General features: G+C 48.5%; 1 protein-coding gene across 3 annotated transcripts in view; it reads left to right on the forward strand.

The window, feature by feature from the left end:
- The window catches only part of ZBTB7C (zinc finger and BTB domain containing 7C), a 100626-nt gene that overhangs the window by 16019 nt on the left and 63513 nt on the right, over positions 1-21094 (forward strand). For all 3 annotated transcript variants that reach the window (XM_072359938.1, XM_072359940.1, XM_072359939.1), the window contains exon 2: positions 20303-20400. The gene's annotated coding sequence lies outside the window, so the exon portion shown is untranslated. The remainder of the gene's footprint in view (positions 1-20302; positions 20401-21094) is intronic.

Consider the following 21094-nt stretch of genomic DNA (forward strand, 5'->3'; position numbering starts at 1 on the left):
TGAGGAGGACCTGTGGGAAGCTGTGCTTAATTTTCATGCCAGTTCTCTTCAATGCTTTTATCAGTGTTGTGCACAAAGGAGTTGAACGCACACTAACGAAGTTAACAAGGTATCGTCCAATACTAAAACAGGAGGAGCTTCTGATTCCCTTGAGGGTAGAGAGTCCTACAGAGAAATCCTGATATATTAGGGCACTGGGCAATCACCAACCATATGAAATTCAATGGGAGCAAGTGTCAGATTAGGCATGTGGGGTGGTGTAATCCTGGATGGATGTTTGTGCTGGAGGACGGGGAGCCAGAGTGCAGCCCTACAGAGAAGGGGATTGTCTGATGACAGGCTCAATGTGCATCAACAGTGTGCCATGGTTTCCAGAAGGGCCAGCTGTACCCTGGAGTGAGGGATATGAGGGGCTTCATGGAGCTCTGAGGATCAGCCCTGGCTGGTTTCCTGGCACTGCTATCTGGAATCCCTTTGCACATCTCAACTCTGCCCTGGGCTGTGCCTGCCTTCTCTTGCCTTGCCCTTCCCTGCAGAATAGAGACCGGAAGGTTTTCCCTTTCTCTGCGCTGTGTGGCCTGATGTGGGTTCCTTCCCATGGTAGTTATGAGCCCCTGATAATTTAATTTAAGACATTGTAGGAAGCTGTGCTGCCCTGGGAAGTGAGTAATGCTCAGCAGGAAGGAAACTGCTGAAATCCAAATAGAAATCCTAGTGGGGCTGTGCAAAAATGACTCGGAAAGCACTGCTTGGATTTCAAACCTAGAGCATGGAATCCTTTGCACCTTTTCTTTCCCCTCTTTAAGCCATCCTCTGGAAATGCATGGTGAGGAGGCAGCGTTCTGTCCTGTTAACCAGTCACTGCAGAGGGGAGGTGGTGCCTGCAGAAATACTGAGAGCGTTTTGGAGGCTGCAGCAGCCTGTGCACTGATGGATGGAGATCATAGAACCACAGAATCATTCAGGTCAGAGAAAGCCTCCTAGATCCCCAAGCCAAATCCCCACCCATCCCACTGTCTCCACTGACCACGTCCCCAAATGCCACATCTACGTGGCTCTTAAGCACCTCCAGGGTCAGCTTTGTGTCACCTCTAGGGGAGCAGACAGAAGTTTGCTGAGCGGTGCTAAGCATCCCATCCCATGGGCTTTGTGGGATGCCAACCTGCTGCTCATCACAGATATGGACAAGCCTTGGGAAGGTGATGACTGCACTCCTCTGAGTGGTCCCAGCTGTGGTGAGATGTCTTCAACAAGGTTGAGCCCAAACCTGAACAAGATGCTGGGGTTTCTCTTTGTGAGTGACTCCTCCTTTTTCAGCGTGCTCAGCTCAGAGCTTTAGTGCTTTAAACCAGTGCAAAGCACAAGGTTTTTTTCAAAGCTCATTTAGCAGGGAGGCTGAGAGAAGGAAAGGCTGCAGAGCCCAATGCAAAATTCATTCTCACTGCAGTGGCGTCAGCCAGTGTGAGATCTGGTCAAGAACTGATCCAGGCAGGTCACAATACGGCAGACTGTCACTGCAGTTCTTCATTTGCTTTGTCTGTTGTGATCCTCATTCTGCAGATGGGATGGATTGTCCCTTTGGGGTCAGTAGGGATGCTCTGGACATCATGGCATGACTGGGCATATGCACAGCCCCATGGCTTTGGGGTGATACATGGATTCCTGGAGGCTCTGTGCATCTGCAGGTTCTACACCTTGACCCTCGATTCCATTCTCCAACCACAACAGCCCAGCATTGGTGCTGAAGGAGCGCTGGCTTGTCCAGCCACACAGCACCCCCTGAACCATACCTATTTTGGGTGCCTCCAATTATCCCTCATGCAATGCCTGCTTGGCTGTACAAAGGAAGGGATGTGCTGTGGAATGTTGGCTTTTTTCATGTGGTCTCGGTGGGGTTTTGGAGTGGCGTGGTGTCTGTTGTGGGAGACATCTACAGACAGAGCAGGAGATCTGAATGCCTCTGTGCCTTGACATAAGCAGGTACAAGCATGGGGAGAGCTGGGGGCGAAGCTCTGGCTCACACTCGTTATTTGTGGGATGCTTTTGTTATCTTTTGGAGATGAAAGGTGCCCCAGAAATGTAAACCGCCGTTGAGCCGTGCTCCTTTTAATGTAAAACAGTACTAATAAATGCTATCTTGCAGTCCCGTTCACCCCTTGAGGTCACAGAGCACTCCATAAATTGCACTTCAGCCTGTCGCATTCCAGCTGCTGAGTGCCCCGAGATGCAGCAGTGTGTGGGAACAGATGAAATGCTATCTTTGAGGCCACTGCTTATGTTACCCACGGGTTAATGGGAGCGTTTCAGATTTCCCTCACTCCCCCTTGTCCCAGTCTGCATTGGTCTGGGGGCTGGGCTCAGCCTGCAGCAGTCGTGCCTTTCTGGCCTTGCTTCCTTACCATCGAGAGCAGGCCAAGGACAAGATGAGTCTATTGGAAGCAGGGCTGAGCATGCCTGAGCTGAGCTATGTCTCTTTGGGGACATCCTTACTGCTCATACCGCACACCCTTTGCCCTCAGCCTCATGCATGGGGCTTTTGGCAAGGAGGGAATGGAGAAGGTCGGTCTGTTCTGGCCCACGCGCGGCAGCCTAATTGATTTAGCAGTTTCTTCAACGATCAATCAAACAGACAAACAGGACCCTTCCTTAGCTCTGAGCCATCTGTATTTTTTTACTCCTCCAAGCCTCTCTCGAAAAGCAGGGCAAAAAAAGTGCTCTGAGGGTGAGGGGATGAAGATGTGTCATCGAATTATGGGATCACAGGATCATGGAATTATGAAAACATAGAACCTTAGAATGGTTGGGATAGAAAAGACATTGAACATCACAGAACCACAAAATGGTTGGGTTAGAAGGGACCTTGAAGAACACAGAGCCATAGAATAGTTGGATTGTCAGGGACCTTGATGGTCACACAACCGTAGGATGATTGGGTTAGAAGGGACCTTGAAGATCACAGAACTGTGGAATGGTTGGGTTGGAAAAGACATTGGGGATCATAGAACCATAGAATGGTTGGGTTGGAAGGGTCCTTGAAGATCACAGAACCATTTAATGATTGGGTTGGAAGGGACCTTACAGCCCTCCGCCCCTACAGGCTGTGGACTGGCTGCCCTCTCACCAGCTCAGGCTGCCCAGGGCCCCATTCATGACACAGGACACCTCCATTGATGGAGAAGCACCCACACTTCTCAGCATTGCCAGGGTCTCACCTCTCTCCATTTGGGAGACCCATGCTGGAGAGCTGAGGTTATTTTCAAGCAGCAGAAGAGCCCACAGAGAGGAGTGCTCAGGTAATTGTGCGGATCCAAGCTGTGAGCCACCTTCTGCCATTGGAGCCATTTGGAAATCAATTTGCTGTCTGGCAGGGAGCACGCAGCTCTGCTGCAGCCTGGTGACACGCTGGGTCCCCTTGGCTCTCATTAGCATTCAGGTGGCAGCACGCCATGTAAAGCCAGAATCTGGTGCAGTTTTTCTGGGAAAGCCATTAAAAGAAATAAATTAAAGAGGGGGATAAAAAAAAAAAAAAAAAAAAAAAAGGAAAAAGAAAAGCTAAAATCAGCATTAATGATAATTTCCTCTCGTTAAATGGTAACAATAGCACAGACTGCAGCCCCAGTGCCAGGCTGGAGTGTAGCTCCTGGGCTCACAAGGTGAGAAGCAAAGAGCGCACTGCAGAGGTGGGATGATGCTCAAATAGGGCTGCAAATGGGGCTCTCCCTTGGTTTGTACCAAGGGTGGCAATGGGAGCAGTGCTGCTGAGTTGGGGGGGGTCAGAGCCTCTGCTGTGATGGAAGGAGAGGAACAGATTATATGAGGGGCTATAGGAGCACCCATGTGAGACTGCTGGAGACAGCCTCCTGTGCCTGCAGGTTCAGAGCTCAAAGGAGCAAATCCTTTGGAAGAGGGTCTGCCCTCTTGTACGTGGGGCTGTCTGGGTGTGTGGGGCTCTGGGTGGAGTGGTCGGGTGTCAGGCTCACATTGCAGCTTCTCTTTCAGCAGTGTCACTTGGTGGCTCTCTCTGGATACTCTTGCCTGTTTTCATGAAGACTTTATGAGGTTCCTAACCTCCTGCTATCATTCCTCCCCTTGAAACTGGAGTGGAAGTGGTGATGGGTGCCACAGACCCACGTACGTACAACAAGCCTTGCTTCTCTGAGGAGCCAAGCCCAAAATGCATCGCTCAGCATTGCTGTGAGGCTGTCAGTGTGCATCTGAGCAGCAGCATCCTGAGCCTGCAGACAGCCTGAGACAGCTGCAGGAGGTGTGAGCTTTTGGTGCTTTGGGAGCTTTGAGTTCCGCCACTTTCCCTTGCTTATCTAAACCTACTTTTCCCTGACTTTTTTTCCCCGTAATTGGACTGGCTGTGGGAAGTAAGACTCCAAAATTATCATGATTTCCCATGTTTGCACCATTTGGGTCCACACCACTTGGCTTCTGAGAGGCAAAATCTGACACCTCCTCTGTTCCACTGCCCGCAGAAGTCTGTGGCTGAGGGTCAGAGCTGGTGGAGGGGTGAGCAGCATGTGAAGCTCCTAGACGCCTTGAGAACAGACATCTTAATAGACAGACCCTATTAACGACCCCAGTGAGGAACCACCTGCACATGTGCCCCAGCACTTGCGAGAGCCATCCAGCAGAGTGTGAGCATTATGGGACAGTGGAGAGCCTGTCCAGCAGTCAGAACAGCTCTGAGATGCAGCCCTGTGAGTCACAATGCTCCCAGTTCAGCTGCCTTCACCATGGGAGCTTGTGAGCTGCATGCGTTCAGCTTCCACCCCACTGCAGAGGCTGGGGAATGGTGCTTTTAGCAGATGAATCCTATAGGGGTGCTTGCAGTGTCTGTGCAGCCAGCCACTCCTAAGATAAATCCTGGACCTCGTTCAGAGCTGTCTGGCATCTCAGGACGTCATTCATGTCTGCAGAGCATCCAGACTGATTTGTCCCTGCGAGGCACTGGGGGGACCAAACCTCTTGCATTTGTCTGATGCTTGCAGACGTTGAGTACTGAAACAGATTGAAAACAAAACCTGCTAGTTCATGAGACATGACTCAGGGCTGTTTGGGTTAATGGAAAAGTTGGGCAAAGTGTAATTGTTGCTGCATAAAGAGCACACGGAGGAGTGATGGAGGTGATGCGGGTGAGGTGTTACAGTGTGCTGCATCCTTACAAACATGGGGAAGGAAAGGGGGGGGAAGGACACTGTGAGTATACTCAGAGGGGTCTAAAACAGGCAGTTTTGCAGTGTGGGTCTCAGGTCATCAACATGGGAGGAGAGGGTGGGAAATTCCTGAGCTGCAGTCTGGGTGGATCCGTCCATATTCCAAGCAAGGACTTAAGGAGAGTTCTGGAAGCGGTGTGTCGGCGCAGCAAGATGTCCTTGATGCAGCACTGAGATGGAGTACAAATCTGTGCATCCTCTCTTTCCCCCTCCCACACCTCACACAGGCAGTGCTGCTGCTGGGTGGGGGCTGAGCCTGACACCCAGGGTCACCCTACAGCTGTTCCCACTGCTTTCAGGAAGCACAGTGATGGAGATTCATCTCTGCAGGGCTGGGCTTTAGGTAACATCCTGCTGCGCTCCCATGCATGCCTTTACAGAACCATCCCGTAAACCCCCAGGGAGGAAAATTTCCTTTCCATCGTGGCAGTGAAGCTGGGATTTCTGAGGGGTGATGGTGTGCAGTGCTTGAGTCCCACTTGGGTCCATCAGAACCGGGTCCTGTCTGCAGAGCTCCCGGTGTGTGCTGCTGCGGGGCTCCTGTTGGAGTAATGCACAGAGGGGAGGAATAAAATAGGAATAAAAGATGGTTTTGTCCCCCGGCTGGCATGGCAGTGCTAATGAAATTCTGTGGAGGGCAGAAGGAGGGCAAGGCAGCATCGTCAGCAAAAAGGATCCCGACGGCAGTAACATAAATATGGGGGGATGGATAGAGCTGGAGGCACTGCCCTGCTCCGTGCCAAGCACCGTCAGACCGCAGTGCCCTACTTAGGAGAGCACATGTGCCCTCATTTTGGCCAAACCTGGGGCTGGCAGTGGGGAAAGGGCAGAAGTGGCCTCATCCCAGAGAAGTCCCAACCCCTCTGCTTGCCATTTTTCTGCTTCCCTCCCTGATTTTCCTCCTGCCCAGCCCAGAGCTGCTCTCTCTGGGCTCTGATGCAGATGCTGTGGTCCCGTGGCTTTCCTGAGCTGTGGGTTTGGAGCAGAGTAGCTGTGCGTTCATCTGCTGCGCAGAGATCGTGGGCATCAGCTGCACAGTTCAGAGCCAGGTGTGCACAGCCCCCAACAGCTGTCTGAATCAAAGGTGTTTGATGGAAGAGAATGAGTAATCCTGGGGTTTCCCATCAGAGGGGCTCCAAACGAGATGTGTGTGGTGTTGGGGGTGTGTGTGCTGTCCTGAGCTCTCCATGTGTTGATGGGTGGTGAGTGATCCCAGTCCAAACTGGGGACGATGCCATCCCAGTCTGCTCTGTATTAGGAGCTCCTCGTCATTGGAGAGCTTGGGTGCAGCTCCAACAGTATTAAATGTTATGGCTGCAGCTTGGTCCAGAGTTTCTGGGTACCATCAGATTTCCATAGCAGCTCCCCAGCATGCTTCCTGTCCCCAGCTTTCAGAGTCTCTCTGTTTCAGGGGAACTTTGGGCACAGCATTTTCCTGTCTGTATTTATTCACTAGCACTCTCAACGTTGTTATTCCTGGAATATCTGGATAAACCCAATCTCAGATCTCTCATCTGCTCTCTGTCGGTGCTCCTGGCAGTGATGGAGGCACAGCCCAGCTGAACACACAGAAACATTCCAGTTCCTGGCTGCTAACTACGGCCAGGTGGGGTGACTCAGCCTGAATTTTGTATGGCTGGATTGTGGGGGCTTTGCTTCTGCACTCAGTGCTTGGCCATAGGGAGGAGTGCACTCCCAAAACCTACTTCAAGGTGTTCAGTTAACCATGGCACTTGAGGTCATGGTCAGTGGGTGTGGTGGGTTGGGGTTTGACTTGGGGGTCTTGGAGGTCTTCTTCAACTCTAATGATCCTACGGTTCTATTTAGGGTCATGGTCAGTGGGCACAGTGGAGATGGGATGGGGTTGAGCTTTGGGATCTTGAGGGTCTTTTCCAGCCTTCACAATTCTGTTATTCTATGATTCTTTGATGGTGCCCAGCATTTGTAAGGCTGTTCAGTAAAACAAGGGATGCTGCTGGTAGCAGAGGTAAAAGAAGCAGCTCAGAAGGTAAAATGAGGATGAAGTGGAAGCTGTTGAGTAATTTGCTGTTAAAAACTCCAAAAAATATATTCTAGCTCTGAAATCCCATTTACTATCCAAGAACCCAAGTATAATTAAACAGTAAATCAAGGGAAATAATTAGCAGAAATTGTATTGCCATCCAGTCGAGGAAAAGCAGGAAAAAAAAATATAAAAACCACTTGAAAATGTAAAAAATAACAACCTAAATGTCAAACTGTCACAGCGCCAGAAGTGTTGGGGGACAGCTTGGCAAAAAATGTAGAGGGCACCAACAGAACAGATCCAAATATTGGAGCAGCAGGAAGCCAGGTAGGAAGTCTGTAGATGGCAGGAAGAAAGGGAGCAGTGAATAACAAAAAAGAGCTGTGGCAGAAATGTTGTATTAATTATTGCATCACTTTGTAGCTTGGAAGGAGCCCATTTCTTTTTTTGTGGACAGAAAGCAAAGCAAAGAGTCTTCAAGAAGAGTTTTAGAGGGGGAGATTCTAGAGCAAATCAGTGCAATGAAGAGCAGATGCAAACAAGAACTCTTGAATGTACTTGAGAGTATTGAGAGAATTCAAGCTTGAATTTTCCAGCTGCCACTCAGCTGCATAAAGAGGGATGGGAACAGGAGGACAACAAAGTAAGGCAGTGCTGGAAGGACCAGCAGTGGTCATTGTTTTTGCTTGACTTTTTTACACCAGACAGCTTTGTTGAATCTCTGGAACTGCATTCATGGGTGGATGAATAAATACGACATACAGAGGGAAGAGTCAGCCTGGGTTTTATAGAGTGCAGTCGTTCTTCATCAATCTGTTCGTGTTCTGTGGAGGAGACAGGAATGGGCAGAAAAATGGCCCACTCAGTAGAGTGTCCTTGAATTTCCCCAGCGTAGTGACTCTGTCCTTTGCCAAAGACTCCCGAAGAAGTTAAGCTGTCACAGGATGAGATTTTCTGGGGGATTAATGATAGTGTGGGAAAAAAAAAAACAAAACAGAGGAAAGGAGGAAATGTTCATTTTTCACTGTGGTTCCACAGGTATCCTACAGGCGCCTGAGCTTCACCACCGATTCATAAATGCTGTGGGAGCAGGGAGAAGGCAATGTTCACTGCTGTACTGAATTACTTCAGCCACTTAAAAGTATAGAGAAGCATGGAAAGGTCTGCTGATAGTGTGGCTGAGTGAGGAAACAGCAACTCAAATACAAGTATGTTGATGAAAGCCAAGGGGTGCCCTCAAGGAGATGTTCACCTTCTTCTCCAGCACAGCAGTGGGCTTCTCAGTGTGCCTGTGCCATCCACTCTCAGAGTGGATACTTCTTTGAGATGTCAGTTTCAACTGATAAGGGCTGGAAACAACTTAGAATCGTGGAATATCCCAAGTTGGAGGGGACCCATAAGCATCGTCAAGTCCAATTCCTGGCTCCAGGCAGCACCACCCAAAAATCGAACCTTGTTTGTGCAGACAGATGCCAAATCCTAAAGCGCATTCAGTGTTACCCATCTCTGGCATCAGTGTTACACTGAGGCCACACAGAGGCCAGCATGAGGTTTCACCTTAGTAGAGGAAAGAATTTCTGAGGGCATTCACCATTGTTCCCGTGCTGTCCACGAACAACAGTGGATAGCGTTTTGCCAACGTGTATTTGCTGTTCCATTCATTGGAAGCAGAATTAGCTCAACGCTGTCTGTGGTTGAAGCCCCCGCCAACCTCAAAGGACCTCATTCAGTACCCACTTTGTTTCAACAATTAGCAATACGAAAGAGCATCTGGCATGCAAATTGTGCGTTAGGACAAATGCCCAAAGTGAGGTTGTGCACTGGCAAGCAACAGTGCAAAACAAATAAACAAAATCTGTCTTGCAGTCTAAGATCTGCTGCTGGGATGGCTCCAGATGCCTGCATATTGACACAATACCTTTTTTTTTCACCCGTGATTTCCCTCTGGGTTTGGCCTGTGCAGCAAGAAGGGTGGCTCTGCCGCAAGCATCATTCATTGATTGCTGACTTCTCATGAGATCCTTTGTAGCTATTTCACATGTCATATCTTTCCTCCCATTTTAGTGAGTTACCAAAGCCAAAGCTGATATCCATTGCCATGGAGGAAGAGGGCAGTCAGAGGATCACTAAATTGGTAAAGCTGGAAAAGACGTCCAAGAACATCAGGTCCAACCCCAGCCCATCCTCACCATATCCACTGACCCTGTCCCTGAATAGAATCACAGAACCATTGAGGTTGGAGAAGGCCTGTCTGTGAGGCCTTTGACATGGTCCTGCACCACATCCTTATCGCTAAATTGGAGAGATATGGAATTGAAGGCTGAACTATTCAGTGGATGAGGAATTGATTGGATGGTTGCAGCCAAAGGAACGTGGTCAGTGGCTCTGTGTCCAGGGAGGGGCAGTGATGATTGGTGTCCCACAGGGTTCTGTGTTAGCAGTGGTGTTCTTTAATGAGTGCATCCTCAGCAGTTTGCAGGTGGCACCAAGCTGAGCAGTGCATTGACACAGCAGTAGGAAGAGATGTTATTCAAAGGGACCTGGACAAGCTGGAGAAGTGGGAACATGAGAGCATGAGAAAGATGTCCAAAGAGTTGGAGCAGCACTCCTATGAAGAAAGACTGAGGGAACTGGACTTGTACAGCCTGAAGAAGAGAAGGCTCTGGGGAGACCTCACTACAGCTTTCTAGTATTTGAAGGGAGCTTACAAGCAGGAGGGAGACATTTACATGGTCTGCTGATGACAGGACAAGGGGGAATGGCTTTAGACTAAAAGAGAGGAGATTCAGGTCAGATGTTAGGAAGAAATTATTTGCTCAGAGATTGTTGAGTGCGGCATAGGCTGTCCAGAGGGGTTGTGGATGCTCCATCTCTGGAGGAGTTCAAAGCCAGGCTGGATGGGGCCCTGGGCAGCATAAGCTGACAATCAGCCCATGGCAGGGGGTTGAAACTGGTCTTCCCCAGCCCAAGCCATTCTATGATTCCGTGTTTCTATGTCTCTAAATCAGTATCAGGGAAGATGAAATATTTGCAAGAAAAAGAGTAGTTTTCTAGTTTTCTGGGTTAATGTTCATGGGGCATCCTTTCCAGCCCGGGTCTTGCTGCTCTTTACTGCAATGAAATTTTCCATCCGTGGCTCACACTGGCCAACAATTTGGCACCTGACTCTTACTTCTGCTGCAGGAATAGCCAAATTGACAGGAAAAAAAGAAGAGAAAAAGAGTGGATAAATAACAAAAACACGAGGTTCTGAAAGCTGGCAGCATAGCATATTGATTTCTCCAAATGTTTGCTGACATTCTCTCCAAGTTTTAAGGAGAAAAGATGCAAAGGATGAAATTCCCCATTCAATCCCATAGGGTTTTTCCACCAGGCCTTCTCTTGCACAACCAGAATCTCTGACAGCTGACACCAAGGACTCGTTTCCTGTTCCCCCAGCGATCCTGATGGATGCTGGCACCAGCCCGGCTGTCACGCTGCAGCTGTGCGAGTGGCAAAGTGCAGATGCTAATTTTTAGGGATGGCAGAAGGCATTTTGGAAAAGCACTGAGAGTTTTGCTCGCCCTCTCTGTGGGTCTGGTTGGGATGGAAAGTCCCAGCAGATCGAACCCTGTGCAGATGGGCTCTGACCTCACTGCATCCCGGGGCAGGTGTAGATGGGAGGAGGTGAAAGCTCTCAGATCTGAAGCACTTTCTAAATTTAAGAGTGATGACAACCTTTTTTTTCCAGTTTCCAAACAAATCCTTCAATTGAATGGCTCAGGGGTTGTGGGAAATGCAATCACTGTGATTTGAGGTGGCCTGAGCTTGCTGGCATCTCCTATCCATTGCAGACCTCCTGAGCTCAGAGGATAAAAATAAAACAACAGTGACAACAATCCCTGTGTCCCCAGTGAGAGTTTGGGGTTTGATTGTGTAGTTTCAATGTGATTCATTGGAAATAAATGTGCTACAACAGTTAGGGTTTGCCTGCAGTGAAATGGAAGGGTATGCTGGCTCTGCCCTGCCGCTGTGCTTGGGATACAGCACTGCTTTCCCTCAGTGGGTTTTGTTGCTGTGGCTTTTCCCCTTCTGTATGTTAGGTTGTTGTTTTTTTGGTAGATCTCCACCATGCCAAAGGCTTCAAGATGCACCGGGAGAGGTTCAGGTTGGATATTAGAAACAATTTATTTTCCAAGAGAGTGGTCCGGAACTGGAATGGGCTGCCCATTGTGGAGGTGGGTGGCCATCCCTGGAGGTGTTTGAGAAGCATTTAGATGTTGTACTGAGGGACACGGTTTAGTGGGGAATGTTGGTTGGGCAGTTGGATGGCATGAGGTCTTGGAGGTCTTTTCCAACCTTGATGATCCTATGGCTCCACGATTCTGTTTTTGAACCAACTCCTCGTTCGGTTTCATCTCCATTTCTATAATCCTCTATTTATCCTATTAGCTGCTTCTAAAAAACTCCATTTCCTGGTGCGTGTCCACCTGTTTTGTATGAGCTGAGGAAGGTCTGTGCTCTCGCTCAGTTTGTGCAGAGCACATTTCTTTCAACAAGCCAAAAGAAACGATGAGGCTATATACTAAAAAGGGCAAAGAAACCACATGCTGTGCTATTTTGGTAGGAGCAAATTATGCGTTCTCCAAATTACCATTGGTTATGAACACAGCGTGTCTGTCTGTGTAACAATGTCCGGCTTTCACATCACCACTAATACATTTAAAGTTATGATAATGCCCATTGAAATCCCAGCGTCTCTTCTCTGAGATCTGATTTATTCCTACCAGCAAATGTCAGATGGAAGTATCAGTTTTATGGCTGTATAATTCACACATTGTTAGGCATCTTATTAGGAAGGACTTAGACTTATTTTAAAATGGCATGAAGTTGTTCCTTAAATGTATAGAAACTATCAATTCCCTAGATTTTCTTTTTCTCTTTTTCCTCTTTTTCCTCTTTTTCCTCTTTTTCTCTTTCTTTCTTTCTTTCTTTCTTTCTTTCTTTCTTTCTTTCTTTCTTTCTTTCTTTCTTTCTTTCTTTCTTTCTTTCTTTCTTTCTTTCTTTCTTTCTTTCTTTCTTTCTTTCTTTCTTTCTTTCTTTCTTTCTTTCTTTCTTTCTTTCTTTCTTTCTTTCTTTCTTTCCTTTTCTTTCTTTCTTTCCTTTTCTTTCTTTCTTTCTTTCCTTTTCTTTCTTTCTTTCCTTTTCTTTCTTTCTTTCTTTCCTTTTCTTTCTTTCTTTCCTTTTCTTTCTTTCTTTCTTTCTTTCTTTCTTTCTTTCTTTCTTTCTTTCTTTCTTTCTTTCTTTCTTTCTTTCTTTCTTTCTTTCTTTCTTTCTTTCTTTCTTTCTTTCTTTCTTTCTTTCTTTCTTTCTTTCTTTCTTTCTTTCTTTCTTTCTTTCTTTCTTTCTTTCTTTCTTTTCTTTCTTTCTTTCCTTTTCTTCTTTCCCTTCCTTCCTTCCTTCCTTCCTTCCTTCCTTCCTTCCTTCCTTCCTTCCTTCCTTCCTTCCTTCCTTCCTTCCTTCCTTCCTTCCTTCCTTCCTTCCTTCCTTCCTTCCTTCCTTCCTTCCTTCCTTCCTTCCTTCCTTCCTTCCTTCCTTCCTTCCTTCCTTCCTTCCTTCCTTCCTTCCTTCCTTCCTTCCTTCCTTCCTTCCTTCCTTCCTTCCTTCCTTCCTTCCTTCCTTCCTTCCTTCCTTCCTTCCTTCCTTCCTTCCTTCCTTCCTTCCTTCCTTCCTTCCTTCCTTCCTTCCTTCCTTCCTTCCTTCCTTCCTTCCTTCCTTCCTTCCTTCCTTCCTTCCTTCCTTCCATCTCTCTCTGTTCAATGTTCTTTCATTCTTCTTTCTCCTTCTCTCCTTCCCTCTTTCCCCCTTTCTTTTCTTCTTCCTAGTGAAGAGCACACTGAACTGAGGATCCATTTACCTTTTAATACTATCTTCACGAGCATCAGCTCTTAAATACCACACTGAAACCATGGTGAGGAATGTGGTGCTGTAAATACATCAAGAAGTAGATTAGATTAGATTACATGTAAGAATTTCCCCATCTACCGTATCATGAGCACATTCAGCACTTGACGTTTTACAAACTTTTTGCCAGCTGCAATAAAACTTAAAAAGTGGTTCTTTGGGAATATGATAAAGTTCTAAATAGCCCCATGTATATCCCTTCCCATCCCGCGTCTGTTGCAGGACAGACTGATGGTGTTGGCACTGTGTATATCTGTATAAGAAGTTTGTACAACACTTTTGTGGCTTGCTTTGATCACCACATGGGAATATCTGCTACCATGACCCAGCAGAATGGGTGAGCTGCAGATGATTTTGCCCATTTACACCTTTTCCATCTCCTCATGGAAGGGATGTAGCATTAGCTCAAGAATGAACCACCACCCCATAGAGCTCTAACAGTGGTGTCTGGGATGCATGCGGATGTGGATGCTAGCAGTTCTAAGAAACGGGGAATTTCTTGAAGCCTAAGTTCCTGGAGTTGCATAATTTGAATCAGCTTTGCTCTGTTTTGCCCTGTCTGTTATTGTGAGCTGTCACACAAAGAGCCACAAAGACTCTTCAAGAGGCATCTCTTTATTTTTCCCTCTCGTAATCCCAGAAAAGTGCACCCACACTTTGGTCCCATTGTAGGACACTCTCTCAGCCTTCACTGTGCTGTGCAGGAGTCACTTTGTGGGACAATAGGCCAGTCAGCACTTGAGTGCTCCCACCCTTGAAGAGGAGGGCCAGATGGAATAGTGTTGCAGCCATCACCGTTAATGAGTTCTAGGAAAGCTTTGGTGGCAGCTCAGTGTGACAGCACAGCAACAATGAGCCCAGCTTGCAAAAATAGATGCTTGTTGTTTGTCTGCTTGAAGGTTTGTTGGGGTTTAGTGGGGCAGTCAGCTCCAGCGTTCAGGGAGTCTGAAGTCTTGAGCCCAACCTCCAGGGTGATGGACAGAAGAGAGGAAGGTTTGCTTGACTTTCCTGGCTTGTTTGATGTTAATAGGGTCCATGATGGGACTTACACTAAGAGCAGATCCTTGGGGCAGTAAAATCAGAAAACCATAGAATCACAGAATTGTTGGGTTGGTAGGGACCTCAACCCCCCCCCTTGAAGACCCGAGTCTCACACCCTACTATGAGCTGGGTCCCCCCCAACCAACTCAGGCTGCCCAGGGTACTCTCCATGGCCTCAGGCATCATCAGAGCTGGGACACCCACAGCTCTGGGCACCAGAGCCAGAGCCTCACCACCCTCATGGTGAAGGTCTCCCCTCTGTGAGTTCTTTGCTGAAGAACTGTGAGAGATGGAGAGGTCAGCTTGGACTCATGGAATATCAACTTGCTGATAATGAGGCTCTGGGAAGGAGACAGAAGGTCTGAATAAACAGGGGTGTTTTGCATCTAGGCATTAGATAAACTCTCTGCTGATTATGAAGACTTGCTATGGAACTTGCTTGCTTTCTAGCCAATGGATTGTTAGTGGAAATGTACTGAATATGTGTGTTAGAATGTAAAAGGCTTGCTTAGAAGAATAAGCACAGATACACAGGGTGATGCAGATACACATGATCACGATCATCACAGCAATAAAGAAATCTTCCTGGCATGAAAGCCCTGTGCTGTGATGCTGGCTTGCAACAAAGAGCCTCTGAAGAAGCCTGGTGGGGCTGTGCATCCATCCCTGGCAGTCCTGAACTAGGCATCACCTGTACATCCCTGCTGCGGGTCCAGGGCTGAACTAGAAGACTTTGTGAGGACTCTTTCAGTGCTTTGATGCTGTATGATTTGCCTGTCTCTTCAGGGCTGAATCCTGTGCCTAACTCTGTGCAGGTGTGGGTAAGCTGTACCTTGTCTTCTCAGTGGAAAAACATATTTTCTTCCCTTCTGAGGGAAGGATCAGCAACTGCCCCTGTTGTCCCAGATATCCAGGGCTCGAATCCCGGGAGTTGGACTCGATGATCTCTAAGGTCCCTTCCAACTCGCACGATACTATGATGATGATACTATGATCTCAGTGTGTAGCATCACCCCTTCACTCAGTCTCTACTAAGGAACTGGAGATTTTGTGTTGAGCTTCCCTGGTTTGTTTGACCCAGAGAAGAAGTGGGGAGAGATTTTGAGGTGACCTGCAGCCCCCCATGGCCCTACAGCCCCTCATGGCCCTGAAGCCCTAGTGGCACTACAGCCCCTTATGGCCCTACAGCTCTTAATGTCCCTAGAGTTCCCTTACAGATTAACTTTCTCCACAGTCCCCGTTGTTCCTTCCAGAAAACCCACTCTCTTAGTTGGTGTAAGATGACTTTTACTCAGTCCCACATAGCCAGGGGTGTCCTAGGCTCATAAAATTCCACACACACACACACACACACACACACACACAAAGCTGTATTTCTATGGAAATCCCTGTGCAAAAAGCCCCTTTGGATGCTGATGAGGCTTGTGCATCCACCCAGGTGCTTTCCAGGTCCTTGCATCAGGTGGAGAGCTGAAAATCTAAGGAAAACTGTCACAGAATACCGTGGGCTTGTGGTTATGGAAATAGAAGTTGCAAACAGAGCCTCTGAGTTTTCCCAAGCAAATAGAAAAGAACCCGATGTGCTTCTGAGCAATGCACCCTCTGGCAGCCCTGAGCTCTGAGCTGAAAGCGTCGCTAGCTGAGCTCTCACCCTTTGGCTTTCTGCAAAGGGGAGGAAGGTGGATTGTTTTCCAGCAATGAAATTTCCTATTGAAAAATGGAATGCTTCCTCATCGTGCTTGTGAATGGGACGCCCGCGACGCCGAGCACACTGCTTCCAATTACGGGCACTGCAAGGCCAAGCACTGCAGCCAGGCAGGAATGTGTACCTTTTCATATGCTCTGAAAAGATAAAACCTTTTTTTTTCCCCTCAACAACCCCCCCTACACCCTCCCCCTTTTTGTTCCCTTACTTTAAATGTATGTATTAAAAGCAGGAGAGCAGCAAGCTGAGCTCCCTTTTATTTGTTCTCATGTTAATATCGAAGGGAAATGTGCCTAATTGCTCAAATTAGTCCAACTTGCTAGCAAAAAAAAAAACTGCTCCCAAGGAATGGGTGCTCATTCTTCCCCTTCACATTGCCTCCAGGGGTGGCTTGAGTTGCCAGAGAAGTGCACTTGGGTTTCCCTGTAATAGCAGGACTGCACACATCTCCTTGGGAATTCTGTTCTTGGATTTCATTTCTTGGGCATGGTTTCCATATGGAAGGAGATGATACCTTAGAATAGAGTCCTAGAATGTCTTGGGTTGGGAGAGACCTCAAGCATCATCTCGTTCCAAGATACATTGGTGTATGAGCTACTGGGCAGGCAGGACCTGAGTCTGACTGTGGTGAATGACAGTGGCACCATCAAAAACCAGAAGGGTCTTGGGGTCCATGAACCACCTGCAAGCCACACGCTCAGGGACAGTGGCAAGAAACCTGTGGTGTCTTTCCTTTGGCCTGTTGGGTCAGATGGTGTTCTGTTTCCAGCTATGAGGATTTCCTGTCGTGCTGTTCTTGTTTTTTCATCCCAGTGGGTCTTCCAGTGCCTTCACAAGTCCTGCATCAAGAAGCAGGGAAAACCATCCCTGTTTACTTGCCATGGACCTCTGCTAGCTTATTTGCTGACCCTGTTTGGCTGAACAGAGCCTGGTGGTGGCCATACAAGAGTAGGATTGCACATTGCCAGGCCATGAAGAGCCAGGCTCCTGCAGGCATCCCAGCAGGAGGGAACTGGTGAGATGGGATCTGCCAGCATTGCTTCTGCATGGCTCTGCACCCTGCCTAGGCAGTGCAGTCTCCCCATGGTGCAGGGCAGCAGGGATGGCTTTTAGGGCACTGCCACCAGGATGGTGCAGCTCTGGGCTCCAGCTTTGCATCCTGCCATCTGGAGGTAGCCAATGACCACAAGGACCTGGTTCAGCAGCTGGTTTGCATGTATGCATGCTTCCCTGTGTGCATTGGGCTGGTGGGTGCTGTGGGATCAGGATGCTGCATCCCCACCCTCTTCTTGCTTGTGTCATCATCTTCGTGATGTAAGCTGTGCTTTCTGCTGCTGTGCTCCAACCCTTGCTTTTTTGGACAGCCTGATCTGCTCAATGACTCCTTTCCTCTGGTTGCCTGAAGATGTAATACCTCTGTCTTTATGTGTTAATTAGTTATCTTTTCTACCTGGGATAAATAAAAGCAAGGGTAGGGAACCCCCAAGCCCAGGGATCTGGTGTAGTGCATGGCCAGGGGATTATTTTGGGATGGCATGGAGATGTGTGCCCTGCAGTGGCTCTGTGATGCCTCTCTGCTCTCACCAGGGATGGGTTTCCTACCAGACAGGCAGTTCTTTGTGAAACATTGATGTTTTCTTTCTGTGGGCAATGGAGCATCTTTAGCAGACTCCACTGAGATATCACTTCCAGAGCAAGGGTACTACAGGAGACGGTGCTGAAGGATGTTTATAATTCAGGAGATTAATCTTAAGTAGATTAAGAATGGGTGAAAGTGTGGGTAGAGTCAGCAGTGTTCAGTCCAAGGACAATTTGAAGTGTAGACTTGCTTGCTGGTGGGGTCAGAGATCTCAGCTAGTTGGTACACCAGAGTGAATCCATCTAACGAGCATATGCTGAGGACCATGGGGTTGGGGGCTTGTGGGATTGGGATCTTGGATGGATACCACAGCCCAGTAATCACAAAACTGCCTTGAAAAGCAATTTGGTCAGCTGAGGGCCTGGTAGAACATCATATATATGGTGTAGATGTATATGGTGAGATGGGCCAGAAAGTCAACAGTGCTACGCCCCAAACTTTTCCTTGGGTTTAGGGTTTCCTTGCCTTGCTTAATGACATAAAAGCTGCCCGAGTGTGGGTGCTGAGCTCACATCTGCTCTCTCCTCCAGCTTTCAGCTGCTCTGCTTGAATTATTCATGGCAGTGTGCACTCTGCCTGCAGCCCCTGCCATTGCAGCTCACCCTGCAGAGCCGGGTGCTTCCCCCTCTGAGCAGGGACTGTGAGAACCCAAGTTGTTGGGATGAACTGGGCACTGTTTGTTATTTAGGCACTATGATTTGGTGAGCTGGCCAAGGAGCAGAGCACTATCACAGCTCTGGATAAAGAGAGAAAACTGCATGCAAACAGCTGTAGCTGCTGCTTGACAAGCCCTGCTGTATAAATAATACTGAGGAGCAGCTCAGCAGGGCTGCAGAAGGGCAGATGCCCTTATAAGTCGAGGCAGAGCTCCAGCCATGGGCATGGAGGGAGGGAGAGGCTGTGCCAAGGCACTGTCTCAGTGCGGTGCTGATGCCACTCACTGCAGGAAGGGCTGGGCAGTGCTGTGTGAGCTCCTGGATGTGGTTTTCCTGGGATATTCTGTGTTTGTTTGATGTGCATTTGCTTGCTTCTCAGCTCGTGTTACTGCAGCTCTGGTTGGTGTTTGTTTAACCTCTTGCATGTTGCAGCGGGGAGCAAGGAACGGGTCTGCCTCGTCACCAGCACCTGCATGTTTTTTCATGATGATCTGATCCTGCCATGCAAAGAGCCCTGCAGACTGTTCAGAAAGGCACCTGGTGGTCAGGCAGTCAGATGGCGTCCTGCTTGCTTAATCCATATGATTGGCAAAGGAGACTCTACGCCTGCTGCTCCCACAGGGGTTTTGGTGCAGGTTTGCCCCTCCAGCATCACTGATTTCATCCCAGTGCATTGAGACAACCCAGTCTGCACTCTGGGATGAGGTCTGTGGTGCTGCAGGGTCCCGTCCCCAAATGGAGCTCTGACTGGTGCTCAGCGGGTAGCGTTCTTCTTTTGCAGTTGCTGAAGGCAAAAAAAAAATGGCACGTGGGGCCCTCAGCTCCCCATCCCCGCACATGCAATCTGGGCGCTCTGCTTTGGGTGAAGAAAGCTCAGTTTAGGGCACCTCCTTTTATGCAGCACCCCAAGGAAGACCGTTGCCTTGCCCTCACCTAAAGCACTGCAGGAATGCAGTGTAAGTCTGCTCGAACTTACCATAATGCCTCTCTGCATGATGGAAAGAAGGTTTTCTATTAAACCTCAGGGAAATAACCATCCTTGTTAATGAGCGTGGAAGTAATGAGCCACAGCGGGGTGACTGGAGAGATTTGGGCCATCGCTCTGGAAGGCTGCATTGTTTCTTTAAATTAGAGAAATAATTTAAGCAAACAAACGAACAAAGAATTTCTGGAAATGAAAGCAGGGTACAGCCGGGATGATTTGCTCTCTTCTGTTTAATGGGAGCAGTGCTGCAAACAATTGCACTGCCGACCTCAGAAATCTATCCATGGTAACTGGTCACGGGAGGGAAACACAGACGGCCTGCCACCAGCTTGGGATTCAAGTTAGATTTTCTGTTTTTCCATGGTCGTGGGCCAGTCAGGGACTTTCCATGAGCAGCTCTTGGGACAGAAATCCCCTTCTGCTGTGTCGCAGCCAACACCACTGAACAATGACGGGTCTGAGCCTGCTTTGGGGCTGGCTGTGGCGTCAATGGGTTTGGTCCCAACTTTGCTGGGATGTGGAGCAGGCTGGAAACAGATGGGGCTGACCATGGGACTGTGAGTGGGCGCTATGGCACATGTAGTAGGTGCTGTAAGGATGGCTGTATCTGCATATGCCTGCCCAGGGATGCCTGCATGGCCATGTGTTCAGTCCTGGGTTAGTTTGGGATCCGTTCAAGACCTACATGGGGATGTCCCGTGATCTGTGTGGCTCTGAGTCCTACGAGGGGACATCAAGGCACTGCCGGGCTGGAGCTTGTCCAGATGTAAATAACCAGAAACTCTGAGGCCTTGCTTGTCTGTTCCTCAAAAGACATTTTTGGATGGGATCATTGTGCTTTTGTTCTTCCATTAGGCAAGTGAGGAGAGAACATTGTTTTCTTCCCCTTTTCCATTCCCCTTATAGGGAAAGAAGGAGGACTTGGCCACCCCAAGCCATGCATCTCAGGGGACCTTTGAAAACAAAGGGCTGTGTGGACAGAAGTGCCGTCATCCTGTTCCGTACAGGGGCTAGCACATGGGGCTGGGATGGGTTTCTAAAGCTATAGCACAGCTCATTTTACAAAAGAGGACTGTCCTGAGCACAACTGGTCTTGTTTTGTCCAGGCTCCACGGCTGATCCTGCTGAGAGCCCCCGAGATACAGAACTCTATGGGAACTGAGACCACTTGACTGCACTCAGCACCTTTCAGGAGCAGCCCTAGGTAACTATTCTCATTCTCTGCATGGATTGTGGGTGAAATTTGTTCTGCAGACAAGCCGCAGTGGTATTTCTAGTCCATTCCATGGATCTATTAACCCATTCTGCTCAGGTCACGGAACCCACTGTACTCTGTGACAAATGAATGCCCTCCTTACCCCCGCATTGAGCTGCTTTGCACCTCCTGACCTCAGCCCAACAGTGCTTCATTTCTCCAGGTCTCCATGGGGTGGTGGTGTCACGAGAGCACCAACAGGCCCAGGTGTCTCAGTGGAAGCAGCAGGACTGGGGACAGGCTGGGGTTGGTACTTAATGGTTTCAGTGGTCATTTCCAACCTTAATGATTCTGCGATTCATTCTAATCCCATTGGGACCGTTCTTGTGCTGCACCACAGACGTGAACTCTCCTCCTTTGCCCAGAGGCTGGATGGAGCAGAGTTGCTGGAAGCCAGGTGCCAAACTTTCCTGGCGACGTGGATTTTCATTCCCCTAAACACCGTCACTCTGTAGATGGGCGACTTGACACTACAATAATAACCAGTGCTCCAAAGAAATCACAACTGCATCACCTCCCTCCCGAAAAAACAAACAGATCTCCTTTACTTCCAGGGAGGGAATTTCTCCATCACCATCCTGGCAGTGGTGGTGGACGGCTGTTCTGCTGAGGAGGTTTGAATTCAATTTGCAGAAAGCTGGAA

The sequence above is a fragment of the Excalfactoria chinensis genome, chromosome Z (assembly GCF_039878825.1).
Source record: "Excalfactoria chinensis isolate bCotChi1 chromosome Z, bCotChi1.hap2, whole genome shotgun sequence".
Classification (NCBI taxonomy): Eukaryota; Metazoa; Chordata; class Aves; order Galliformes; family Phasianidae; genus Excalfactoria; species Excalfactoria chinensis.